The sequence below is a fragment of the Canis lupus genome, chromosome 25 (genome assembly GCF_048164855.1).
Source record: "Canis lupus baileyi chromosome 25, mCanLup2.hap1, whole genome shotgun sequence".
Classification (NCBI taxonomy): domain Eukaryota; kingdom Metazoa; phylum Chordata; class Mammalia; order Carnivora; family Canidae; genus Canis; species Canis lupus.
This window is the reverse complement of record NC_132862.1, coordinates 13,436,971-13,450,081: the sequence shown is the minus strand read 5'-3', so window position 1 is coordinate 13,450,081 and position 13,111 is coordinate 13,436,971. Positions and strand designations below refer to the sequence as shown.

Here is a 13,111-nt window from a genome sequence, read left to right as displayed (position 1 = left end):
AAAGACCATTGTAAATAGTCATGTTTATATGAGTCATACGTCTCAAAGGGCAATATTCCCTTTTAACTAACTTTTTTTTTTTCTGTTTTGGAGAAAAATCCTCAATATATAGTCTTTATTTGCAAAGTACTGAGACAATCAGAGTTGGGTTTTGGAAAAACTACAAAGTCAGTAAAGGCAGTCTTATCCCCTCCAATCTCTGTTACCTCCTTCTTTGCTCTTGGGGTGAGCCCCCTCCCCAGTACTCCTGTGTCTATTGTTTGCCCCCTTTCCAAATCCCTGCCCCACCAGGAAAACTCAGACACTTTCAGTGATGTCAGTTTAAAAAATGCATGGCCTTCAAGGAATACATTACCTTGAACAGGAAAATACATTTAAAATATTTAAACCCGATAAATTCTGTCCCCCTTCAAGATGATTTAAGGAATCAACAAACAGACTAAGGAGATTTGATGGAGACAAGAAGAACAAGAGTAAAAGCATTCACAATGTATTGGTCAGGCCCTCTGACAAGGCAGGTATCATTTATTTCCTTCAGATTAGTTGAGAATGAGTAGATAAAGGGGAAGTTAAAGGATGCCTACCCATAGTTTTTGCATCACTAAACTATGGAGTTGGCTCTTTTAGTTTTCAGGTCTACCTTTCATAGCCGATTATCTCTGCCCTGCTCAGCACAGACCAGACTCTCTTCTCTTAGACCATGACTTGAACTTCCTCTCCCTACCCCAGAATATCTACATCTATAATTCATGGATGGTATTTTCCATTTAATTTTATTTTTGTTCTAAAACATTCTTTTTCTGACCTTCTCATTTTCATGTCTTCCAATTATATATCAGATTATAAAGTTCATCGTAAGCCTGTATATCATTGGAATGCCATGTGTCCTTGTGAGTAATAAAGCTATTACAGTAACCATAGTGCATTGTGTGTCTTAGTATATCTACAGCTATACTTATGCCTGTGCCTAAGTGATAATTATATACTTTTCTAAGGAAATACCTACTAATATATTGATAAATAAAGAATTCTTTGTTTCGAGGTAGGTTAATGTTTAAAGTACGTTTTGTTGTTAAGGGAGAGACAATATTACAATATTTAATCACACTATTTGAGTTTCTTAAGGTATGAAGACTTTTGCAATGATTAATGGGATACAGACAAATGTATATTATTGGCATATTTGGTTTTTAATCTTGGGGCTTTTAGTTCCTGCCTTTGCTGTTTGCACAGGGTGGCAAGAAGGTGTGCTCTGGGTTTGGTATAAGCTGGACTTGATCCAAGATAGAAGATGGCACAAATAAGACACTAAACTGACTTGAAACGGATTTCGTCTTTGGCATGCTATGATATTTATCTTTGCTCTTTCATCAACACGCCTAGCCCATGATGAGATACAGTGGTTAGAGTGGGTATAAAAACTCCAGCGAGAGGGTCCCTTATGGATCTAGTCCTCCAGGATGACTGGTCCCCATTTCTAGGTCCCAAATTACCACCATGAAGCTGATTTTTTTGTATTTGGTTGTGGGCTTATGTGTCTTCTGCAAAGGTAAGGTACTAATTTAAAGAATCATTTCAAATTTGATAGACATGTGTCCATGTTTGTTTAAATGTTTAGTGTTCTCTACCTCAAACATGTTTCTCCATCAGAAAACTTCCCTATATCTCAGTAGGATAAAAAGTAAGGATACTAGGATACTAAGAAAACTAGATTTTCATCCTGTTCAGCTTTAATAAGCCTTCTTAAGGAAATATTAGTGAACAGATTACTCAAGATGCATATAGTGTTTAGTTATATATTTTTATCACAGTTTATCTTTTAATAACTCAATCTTGAACTTAAAACTGCATTTACACCAAAGACCCACACTGGTAAATTGCCATTTTCACAAATCCTAGAAGTATCACCAATTAAAAGACTGGCTTATCACAAAACTTTTTTTTGTAGGGAAAACATTTCTTAAACTAACAACTTTCTTGGATATTTCATGAAGTCAGTTAATTTCTAAAATTAATTGAATACTAAGACATCATTAATTTTTTTAAGATTTTATTTATTTATTCATGAGAGACACAGATAGAGAGGCAGAGACACAGGCAGAGGGAGAAGCAGGCTCCATGCAGGGAGCCTGAGGTGGGACTCCATCCCGGAACTCCTGGATCACGCCCAGAGCCAAAGGCAGACGCTCAACCTGCTGAGACACCCAGGCGTCCCTCATTAATTTTGTTAATTAAAAATTGAAATGGGAAAAAAATCTAAAGAAACAAATGTATCACTTTCTCTTTAGTTCTATTTCTAAAAGGGCAGAAAAGCAGTAACATCTAAGCATAAGGAGAAAGGTCAGCAAAAGGGAGAATATTCCTTCTATATCTAAATTTAAAATCTATTTTCTAACTTGGGAAGTGAAGTGCATTTTGCTTTTCTATGAGAAGACAGAATGTGAAGGACTATGATATTTGTTATAAGAGAAAATATTTCTATCCTTAATCCTTAATTCAACTACCTGGGAAATCATCTAATAGACCATTAGAAAATGATTACTTCAAGTAATGGTGACCTTCATAATATTAAATAGCACTGTGTTATATTCTTTGTTTCTACTTGCATAAATGTATTTATTTTTTAAATAACAGTGCACAAAACACAGTATTTTCAAAGCATTTGTTAAGTGAGATCATATCCCAACAAAATGTTTTAAAAGTATTGAGTAAAGTATATTAAGTTCACCAGAGAATTGGAGTGTATTTCTAAAGTAAATTCTTAAATATCCCTGATCACTCTAAAAATGATTATGAATATTTCAATAGCATTTCCACAGATTGGTGATTCTTTTGACAAAATGCAGTGTTTATATGTATTAGTAAGACCATATTGAAAAATAAGAAACCTACCTGGAAAAATGCTCTGCAGAAATTCCAGATGCCTTAGTCAATGAGCTCTAAGTTCCAAATACAGATTCTTTTCATCTTCTGTAGGTTATAGAATGGTAAAGCTTTGGGGACTGCAAGTTGGTAAAGGCAGAAATTTAGGACGTCTTCATGTAATCAATAAGAAGAAAAAATTATACTGTTTAGCAATCATAACTGTACCAAAAAAAAGAAAGAAAGAAAAGAAAAGAAAAGAAAAGAAAAGAAAAGAAAAGAAAAGAAAAGAAAAGAAAAGAAAAGGAAAAAACAAAACCCTGGCTAAGTGGGGAAAAGCTTCAGTAATATGAGATACAGATCTGGTGTGAAATAGGTACATATAATCAAGTATTATTTTTTCCCACATTATTCTATCTTCTCAGTAGTAGAGTATAATCTATACAATTGATTATCTTTGTTTGTTTTGTCTTTTGTGTAATTTACTGCTTATGAACACACTAACCAGAAATGTTTAGGGGAAAATAAAACCAGATGAAATTTAAATCAGAAAATATACTTCAGATTGACAGCTGTAAAAAGTTTCAGTAGTATGAAAAAGATATAAAGTACCGGCTAATATAAATTTGTGGATTTAATTTATTTAGCCATATATTTTTTTCAATAATAAGTTGACACCGAAAACTTTGATTCTGAGTTTGTTGATAGGTAAATGCATTACATAGATCTATATATAAAAAAAGCTCTCAAATTAATGAATTAGTATTTAAAATAATAATTTTTATATATAAAAAGTTGATTCCTTGGATTGAATTTAAAAGAATGGGAACAAGAAGAATGTTATTTTCATGGTTTTAAAAAACATGCTATAGAGAAATATAAAATGACTTAATTATTGTTACTTTTTTCCTTTTTTATAGATGGGGAAGCCCTATTTTACAAAAAAAAGTCAGGTTTGTATCTTTCAGAAGTTAATCTTTACTTTGAGATATCGAGGTGTATTCTGAGCCTACTTCTTTTGGCACACAGGGATTTTGTTTTTCCAGCTTTGAGATATAATTGACATATAACGTTATATAAGTTTAAGATATACAACATGATTTGATACATGTATATGTTGTGAAACGCTGACCAATATGGTTGTTCAACACTTCTATCATCACACATAATCACCTTTGTGTGAGTGTGTGGTGAGAATTTTTACATCTATTCTCTTAGTAACTGTCAAGTATATGATACAGTATTATTACCTATAGTCACAGTGCTATACACTAGATCCCCAGAACTCATTCATCTTAGAATCAACTTTGATCAACCTCTCCCCATTTACTCCAACCTCCAACCCCTGGCAAACACCATTTTAGTTTGTTTCCATGAGTTTGAAGTTTTTAAATTCTACATACAAATGAGATTACACAATATTTGTCTTTCTCTGTGTGACTTATTTCCCGTAGCATAATGCCTTCAAGGTCCATACATGTTGTCCCAAATGGCAGAATTTTCTTTTATTATAGTTGGATAGTATCCCATGTGTCTATTACCACACTTTCTTTAGCCATTCATGTGTTGACAGACACTTAGGTTGTTGCCATGTCTTGGCTATTGTGCATAATGCTGGAACAAACATGGAACAGATATCTCTTTGAGATAGTGATTTTACATCCTTTTGGATATATACCCAGAGGTAGAATGTGTGGGTCATATGGTAACTCTATTTTTATTTTTTGAAAAACCTCCATACTATTTTCTATGATAGGCGAACCAATTTACATTCTTGCCAACGTGGAATACAGAAAATTGATACATTTTGTACACAATTGATTTGGGAATAAATTACTATGACTCCTTGCTCATCTATCCCATATGACTGTAAACTCCTCAAGGATAGGATTTTGATCTATCCTGTTTGTTGTGTATTCTTAATCCTGAGAACAGTGGCTGCAATGGAACAGATACTCAAATCATACTAGTTTTGAATTAACAATATAATTTGGGATTAGAGACTTGTTTTGTCCTGCATATAACATTTTTCTATTTGAAAATAACCCAAATCCTTTGCAAAGTAAAATTTATGAACTACAGATATTCTATATGTTTTTTAAAGATTATTATTTATTTATTCGAGAGAGAGAGAGAGAGAGAGAGAGAAACAGGCTCCTTGTGGAGCAGGAGCCGTGTGAGACTTGATCCCAGGACCATGACCTGAGCTTAAGGCAGACGTTTAGCAGCTTAGCCACCCAGGCGCCTGATATTCTTTTTACCTGAGAGACAAGGGACTTCTGAACATAGTCTAATCTTTTCTGGGGACACAAAACTGAATGTCAATTATCATATTATATATCATGCCATGCCATGCCTTGGGATCTAATGCTGTGTGTAAGATAGTTGAACCTTACTCAAAAGAGTATGGTTTCTATGTTTCTGCTTTTGATTTTCCTCTCTGTCTCCTCTGTTTCTACTAAACATTTAACTGTATATCCTGGTAGGATTACATCTGGTAACTGTAACCCAGTTACCAATTTTTACTTACTGCTTTTGGTCTTGTATCTGTTATAAGACTGTGTGTCCTAAGTGGAGCCTCAGAGACTTTTTTCTGTTGGGTAAAGTTCTTGGGTGGGTTTTGTAACATCTCTGTTGTAAGACAATTTGAGAATAACTTTTGACTGCAAACTACATTTTAGATAATTAGAATTTTTCAGGTTTTTAACCTATATGGAGAATGTTACTGTGTACTTTTCCTTAGAAGCATTTATATTGTCTCCAAACCATTCCTTCTTAGACTCTGGCTAAATATGTTATGTGTATTTGAATGTGTAATTACATACAACTTGGTTTTCATATGTTTATTGGAACACATGGGAAACTGTCTTTCAACTGGCTCTGTTTCCTGTTTTACTTAATATATGCCTATGTTTTTGGAATAGGTTTGGCATCAAAGTCCTGGATTTTTTAGGACACTAATTTCTGAAAGTTTATCTTAGTATCAGACCATATGCTTTGACTTTTGGGTTGGGTTTAGGAAATTTGTGAAGATTATAGAGCATGGAGAAACATTAAAAAAATCCACAATCTATGATCCATTAAGTACCAAACGGAAATGTTACCCAAATTTTTTTTTGAGTTTTCTTGAATATGTAATCAACATGTAGATTTTCTTTTTAAAGATTTTATTTATTTATTTATGAGGGATACACAAAGAGAGAGGTAGAGACATAGGCAGAGGGAGAAGCAGGCTCCCTGTGGGGAGCCTGATGTGGGACTCGATTCCAGGACCCCGGGATCATAACCTGATCATAACCTGAAGCAGAGGCTCAACCACTGAGCCACCCAGGTGTCCTTCAACGTGTAGTTTTCTGCAAAATTCTATTGCAATTGTTAAATGTTTCATTTTACATAATTCTTGAGAAAATTCTCTGGGAAACCAATGCTTTTATATACTTGATAAAAATGTTTATATCTGTAAATATAATTAATATATGTGCTTATATGTAAATTGTCATTTGTTATAAAGTACTTACTCTTAGCACGTTGATTCAGCTGTACTTATTAAGTATACTTTTACCATTTTAAAGGTAAAAGGTATAATTTTGACAAGCTTGCAAATTTACATACTATTTACTTAAATATGAAGAAAATTCACCTGGGTAAACAATAATAATACTTAAATTACTTGTACGTAAGCATGTAGTTTAATTTTGTATCCAGCAGCACAATAGAAATTGCAGCTATTTTATTCAAATTAAGTAGTTAGTTTCATCCAATATTTTTGAAAAAATCTTTTACCTAAAATTTCTGCATTTCACTAACAGAATAGTAATGCTTTGTACCTTTTCAGTTATCCAAGAATTATTATTATTATTATTATTATTATTATTATTATTATTATTATTATTTGCTATGTTCTAATTCCTGCATCTAGGGTTACTTTAAACTGTCTGGAGGACCAATGAAGTCTTTTTCTTTTATGAGGGTATATATATACCATGGAGAGGTATAAATATACCATGGTCAATGAATAATTACCATATTCATGCCTCAGTATTGAATTCAATGAGCATATCTCTGTGGGAATATCTTCCAAGGACAAGAAATGGCTGTAATCAAAATTCACTTTTTGTTGGCAAATCTGTCTGATAAGCTACTAATGATAGCAATTCTCCCATTTTTTCCTCAGGTGAAAAAATAGCTGAAAGAACATCAGGTAAATTACTTTTATATTAAACAACAATAAAGTGACAGTGCTTTTATTTGGAGAGAAGGCATATCTCCCCTGAAAATAACATTAAAACATTTAAAATGAAATATTCCTTATTACAAGCAAATATACTATAATGTGGTTTTTGAATATTCTGGGCCAGGTATTTAAAAATTTAATCAGCATTTTAAAGGTGTTAATATTTGAAATAGAAAATTCTGTGGTTACTTGCTTTTCTAAAATTTTTAAACTTGTAAAAGAAATGTGGATATAATTTAAGGATTCACTTTTCTTAAATAAGTATTTTGTATTATAGGATTAATTTCTTAGTGATCTGTTTTAATTAAAATTGATCCAGGTCCTGTTAGTTTTATTACAGATTCCCTCAGAAAATTGAATAACACTGAATATTAACCATTATTTGTTTCCCTATCCACCAAGATGAAAAAAGAAATAAGCCACAGCAACTCAAGACTGCTTTTATGGAATTTTTCTTAAATCTGAGAAATTTTGCTAATATCAATATAGATTCAATTTTATTCTGGCCTAATGCATATAGCAATCAAAATAGCCCAAGATTGCTTTTGTATGTTTTTTATGTGTTATTTTAGATATCTGTGTCTTTCTACAACCTAAAGACAGTAAAATATAATTGGAAAATGTGTTCTTTGAGGTAAATATAGACTGAGAATAAGCAACAGATCAGTTGTCTCATGAAGATGGCAAAATTTTCATTATGGACAGGACTCATTAGGTTTTACTATAATGATAATGCAAGAGCTTCTTTCCTTCTAAGAGAACAAAATCTGACTGTTAATTGAATAATTAGGTCATTTGAGTCTTGAGTGTTCAACTAAAAGACCTCATTTGAGAAGTTTGTGTGAGGCAAGGGAACATTTAAAATTCTAGTTCTCTGAAAGTCTTCTGAAATTATGAGTAATTGAGTTTTTTCCTATGTCTCTCAGGGAACATTCCAGGTATGGGTATTACTTAGGAGGGGCTTGAGGATCTCTAAGGTTAGAGCTGCATTGGATGAATAAAAATGCCAAGCAAGAAGCTTCAACCAAACCACTTAACCAGCCAACATAAAACTGGCCAAAATCCAGAACAGTGGTATCCCTCATAATCTTTATTCCTTAATGAGACAAAGATTCACATATTTAGAAAAGGATCCATAAGCCACCAGAGGACTTGTTCTTTGATATTTTTTATATTTTTTTTTATATTTTTCAATTTTACTGATTTCAGACAATGTAACTTGTTTGTTGCCATTACCTTTAAAATCTTCCTTTCTAGGTAGCTTATCCATATTAATCTCTCTCATCCAGCAGTTTTTCTCTATAGAGTGAAGGTGGAGGAGCAGAGTTATGTCTATTTCTGTTTTCTGCTTCATTCTGTGGTACGAAGTCTGTGGTATGAAGTAAACACTCAATCTTTAGCATTGTATAAGCAATTTATCTTTAAATGAGGTGAAGGTAGTATGCATTTTGCATGAGAAAAAAGGATTTCTTGGCAACTTTTACCATGTGACCTTAGGCAATTATTCAACTTCTTTTAAATATCTGTTTCCTTATCTATAAGTGAGGAATAGTAATAGTACCAACTTTTGGGGGGATTGTGAGGATTGAAGAGATAAGGCATGTAAGATACAGTTACACATCTAAGATGTGATACATATAAAACACATACCAGCCATTACTGCTAGTGACTCTAATGGCAATATATTTCTGAGTAAGTTTTACATATGAAAGAAAAGGGACAAATTAGTTAGTAGAAACAAACATGGCACATTGGCTAAGATACCAGGCTATTCATTTTGACAATAGAATGAATAAATTCAGAGGAAACATTGGTTTAACAAAATGAGAGATCTAATGATTTATCCGTGGGGTTGAACTCAGGAGAGGTATAAGTATAATGAATACTTCTGAATTAAATGATGAAATAAAAAGATTCTGCATGATTTTCATGTGACAAGTTGGGTGAGGAAAATAAAATATCTTCAAAGATACTGTTCTTCCTTACTGAATACTTAGTATGTGCCAGATACTGTGCTAGGTGATTTCATCTTATTTGATACTTTCATTTAATTAATAACCACTATTAAGGTGGATAATGTTTTTTTTTTAATCATTTACTAATGTAGTCTCCATTTAATAGATAAAGAAACTTTGTTTCAGAAGTACTAAATATATCTAAGGGCATAGCTGGGAGCAAGAATAGCTCATGTATAAATAAAGGAACAAAATTTAAAATAATTTTTCCTCCCAAGTTAACAAAAGCATATTTGTGACCACTGAGAAGGCCTGATTCTAATGCAGAATTTTTAGATTACTGGAATTTAATGGGAGAACAGGGTGGGAGGTGCCCTTGACAATGTCCCTGTCCCCTTGTTCTTTCCATCCCTAGCTATACAGAAATATCCTTGCCTGACTGTCTCAACATCATCTATTTCTCCTGGAGAGAAGCACCTCCTGTTCATACCCCCAGGTCTAGGGGTTCTCATTGCTGCAATATGGTTTAACCTTGGGAAAATGATCTTGGAAGCATGCTTATGGATATCCTGAGAGCAGATTTGGAACTATGGGGATTTGAGGACTTAGTATGGTCTACAGTGGGGCAGGGAAGATGGCACAGCCTTTGAGTTAGTGTATCTTGACTGCTCTTTATTCTTTGCCCTCTGAGGAGAGCCATGGCATGAAGAAGGCCAAAGTAGGACTTGAGTGGTTCTGCGTAGGAACCCCCCACCTTGCTTGAGTCTAGAGAGGGATTATTATTAATTTTTTTTTTTTTTTTTTTTTTTTTTTTTTTTTTTTAGAGAGGGATTATTAAAGGCAATTCTGATGGTAGGTCTGGGAGTCCAGATAAGTTTGACTCAAATATCCATTGATTTCCCACTACTTAATACTGTATTATTTCTCCCTACTTTGACATCAAACTAAGATATTTAGATATTAAAATCTAATATCTAGACACCTGTGGTACCTCAGTAAATGGAACAGGTAAAAAACCTTGAGTTTATGGAGCTTAAAATCTAGAAGAAGCAGATAGGCAGTAAACAATAAAGCACTAAGTAGTAAACATGGTATATTACATGATGATAAAATCTCTGGAATAAATATAATGATAATTGGGAGTGTTAGAATGGGGATGGCAATTTTAAATTTCCAGAGTGTGTCTCATTGAGATGATATTTAAGCTAAGATTTGAAGGAAGTGAATGCTGCAATTTATGAGTAAATATTCTCATTGTTTTTTCTTTACAGGAAAACAGAAAAGACAATTAGGTATGTTATTTTAATTTTATCAGCTATAAATAAAGGATAAGCCAAGGATGGTGTGGATTCAACACAGCAGAATATTTTGATGGGGGGGATGTTGGACACTGGAACTCAGGGCTTAGCAATGAAAAGGAAACAGCTGGGGAGGTTTCTGCCCTCTTTATAAGAAGCATTTCTAGTGTAGGGTGGTGAAAGCTTCATAGCTCTATTCATCTCTCTTTCTTGAAGTCTTAGAATATGACAAAAAGGTGTGGATATGGCAAGTAAGGCAATAAGCAATGTATGTCATTCCAAGGGCTTCCAGAATAACAGGGAAATAACATGCAGCTTTCTAAGTGTCACAGTCAAATCACCATTTTGTGCCAACAATACTTTTTTCAATTATGATCTTCTGTTATTCACATTAGGTGGCTTTTTGTTCAGTAGTCTGAACTTTGGTGACCCAAACAGAAGAAAGAAATCTCTGGTTGGTTCACTCCCTAACATTGTATTTAATGCTCCTGGAGGGGCTGAAGATGGGTCGAGGAAACATCGAGATACTGATAGTTTAGTGTTAAAAGACACTCCAGCAGGTACTGTTAGAGAAAAACGCTTACCTAGGAAACAAGTACTTCGTTTCATTTGGGATAACCTGATAATCCTGGCATTATTTGCAGCACATGGCCTTAATAGTAATAGTGGGGAATAGAGAGTCACTAATTCCAGGCCCAATGAGACTGATGAATTCTTCTTGTCTTTAGAGAATTTTGGCAAAGATGTTTACATTAAGTTACATTATTTTTCCTGATAGTTTTAGCGTTCTTATGCTATCTTTCTTCTTGGTGCTAATCTTATAGTGATCAATAATTTTTATGGTATTTAATTAAAATGCTTCCTTTTCCCAAATTTGATTCAAATTTGGCTCACATTTTATCTCCAACCACAACTTATTTTCTATACTGAGATTCTGTCTTTAAACTGCATGCTCAGCTTTATGAATAATATTATAAAACACAGTTCCTAAACAGTTTGTAGACTGATGTTTGATTTTATTTGAAAAAAAAATCAATTTTCTTTAGATGAGGCATGTTCTCCCCAGTTCTACATACTTCTCCCAAGTGGCCTACTTTTACTTTACTTGTGTGGTCCCCACAATCTCTATAGTTCATACCTGTGCCAAAATAGACAAGAAGGAGATCCAGTAAGGAAGATAACTTCAATATTTTATATTGAAATTTAATATTTGAGTCCAAAGGATGATAACTGAAAAGGGAGAAACATTTTGGGATTTAGGGGTAGAGTTGAACTATCTTCAGGAATGACACAAGTGTCCTGTCTGTCCAGTCATCGATTTTTGGGACTGAGAAACTCAGTATGCCTAACAAGTTAGTACAGATACATTTGCTCTTGTTTATAATACTGAGGTGTTGTTTGCTCATGTTCTAAAGAACATAGTGAAATTTACCTTAAATGGCCCCAATGCTTTAGTTTTCTCATGGAATTCTCAAACCTCATGGTAAATCGGTTGCCATGCACACCCCCTGATTACACTGTATGGAATTATATATGGAAAGATATATAGAGGGGAGGAGAGCGATGTTTTGAAATGATAATGTAGGCCCAGTTTAAGCAATGTTTATTGAATAATATCTTGTACATTATGTATGAATGCACCTTTTTTCCTGATAATGATTATATTTTTGTATGGCAGAGAAAACCAATTTAGCAAGTGGTTTTGCCAAAAGTATATCTTGTGGTATTGAATTTGGTGGCACTGCTTCAAATCAAAATGACATTGGTAGGGGTCCATCTGGCCAAAATGGATTTAATGTGAATGCAGTAAGTAGATTAGCTGGCTCTGATTCTCCTCCCAGTGAAACAGGTATTCTAAGTTGTTCCTTAGTTTCTGCTTTTGACAGAAAAAAATCAACCATTTAGCAAAGCAGGGAAGATGGCATTGCTTTTACCAATACAGATTTAGAGTTAGATGAACTTGTGGAAATGATTTTTAAATAATATTTGATTCTTAAAAGATCTGTGTTATATTCAACAGAAATCAGCAAGTTGAACATTCTAGTGAAGAGGCAATTAGATTTCATTCTTTTGTGAAGGAATTTGAATGAAGGAAGACACCCAGTTTCTATCTCCAGTCTTTCCTGCTAACCTTCCATGGACTTTGGGAAAGCTACTTAAACTCTCTTATTCCCAAGTTTTGTCACAAGGAACAGAAAAAAATTGATTCTCATGTTTCTGTACTTTTGTGGTACTAATTTTTAAAATTTTGTTACTCATATTTCAACTAGTTTTCTTGAAAAAGAATTCCAGAAAAAATAACTTACAAAAGTGTGGATAAATAGTATTTTCTATTTAGAAATTAAAGTCAGTGAAAGAAGTTAGAGTCAGTAAAGTACAGTAAATCTTGCTATTTTTGTGTCAGAGCAAGTTATCTTAAAGAGGTGAAAATTGGTGGCAAGAGGAAAAACAGAAAGGAGTTTGTCGGTAAATCCATGAGCTTTGGTTCTTATATTAGTGACTCAGGAATTCTGATCCAGACTCTATTAAGAAAAATACAAATAATTTATATCCCTTGTTTTTTTGGTCTTGATAACAGTTGAATTTTACAATTGCTGATTTTGGACTTGGTGGTAGAAAGAAGGGTGATTTTGAATTTAGTCTTGGTAATTTTGGCTCATGTGGAATGGGTATCAGTGGTCTTGCATAAAAAGACTTTGGTGAAAATGAAATAGGAAACATTGGAAAATCAAATTCCAGTGATCTAATTATTACTATTTAGG

At 33.4% G+C, this 13,111-nt stretch overlaps 1 long non-coding RNA gene across 5 annotated transcripts in view; it reads left to right on the top strand.

Annotated features, from left to right (window-relative positions):
• The first annotated feature begins 1,403 nt into the window (after window positions 1-1,403).
• Window positions 1,404-13,111, top strand: part of LOC140617267 (uncharacterized) — a 237,500-nt gene continuing 225,792 nt past the window's right edge. For all 5 annotated transcript variants that reach the window (XR_012017495.1, XR_012017496.1, XR_012017498.1 and 2 more), the window contains exons 1-4: window positions 1,404-1,549; window positions 3,783-3,815; window positions 7,037-7,063; window positions 10,323-10,343. This is a non-coding gene — a long non-coding RNA (uncharacterized lncRNA). The remainder of the gene's footprint in view (window positions 1,550-3,782; window positions 3,816-7,036; window positions 7,064-10,322; window positions 10,344-13,111) is intronic.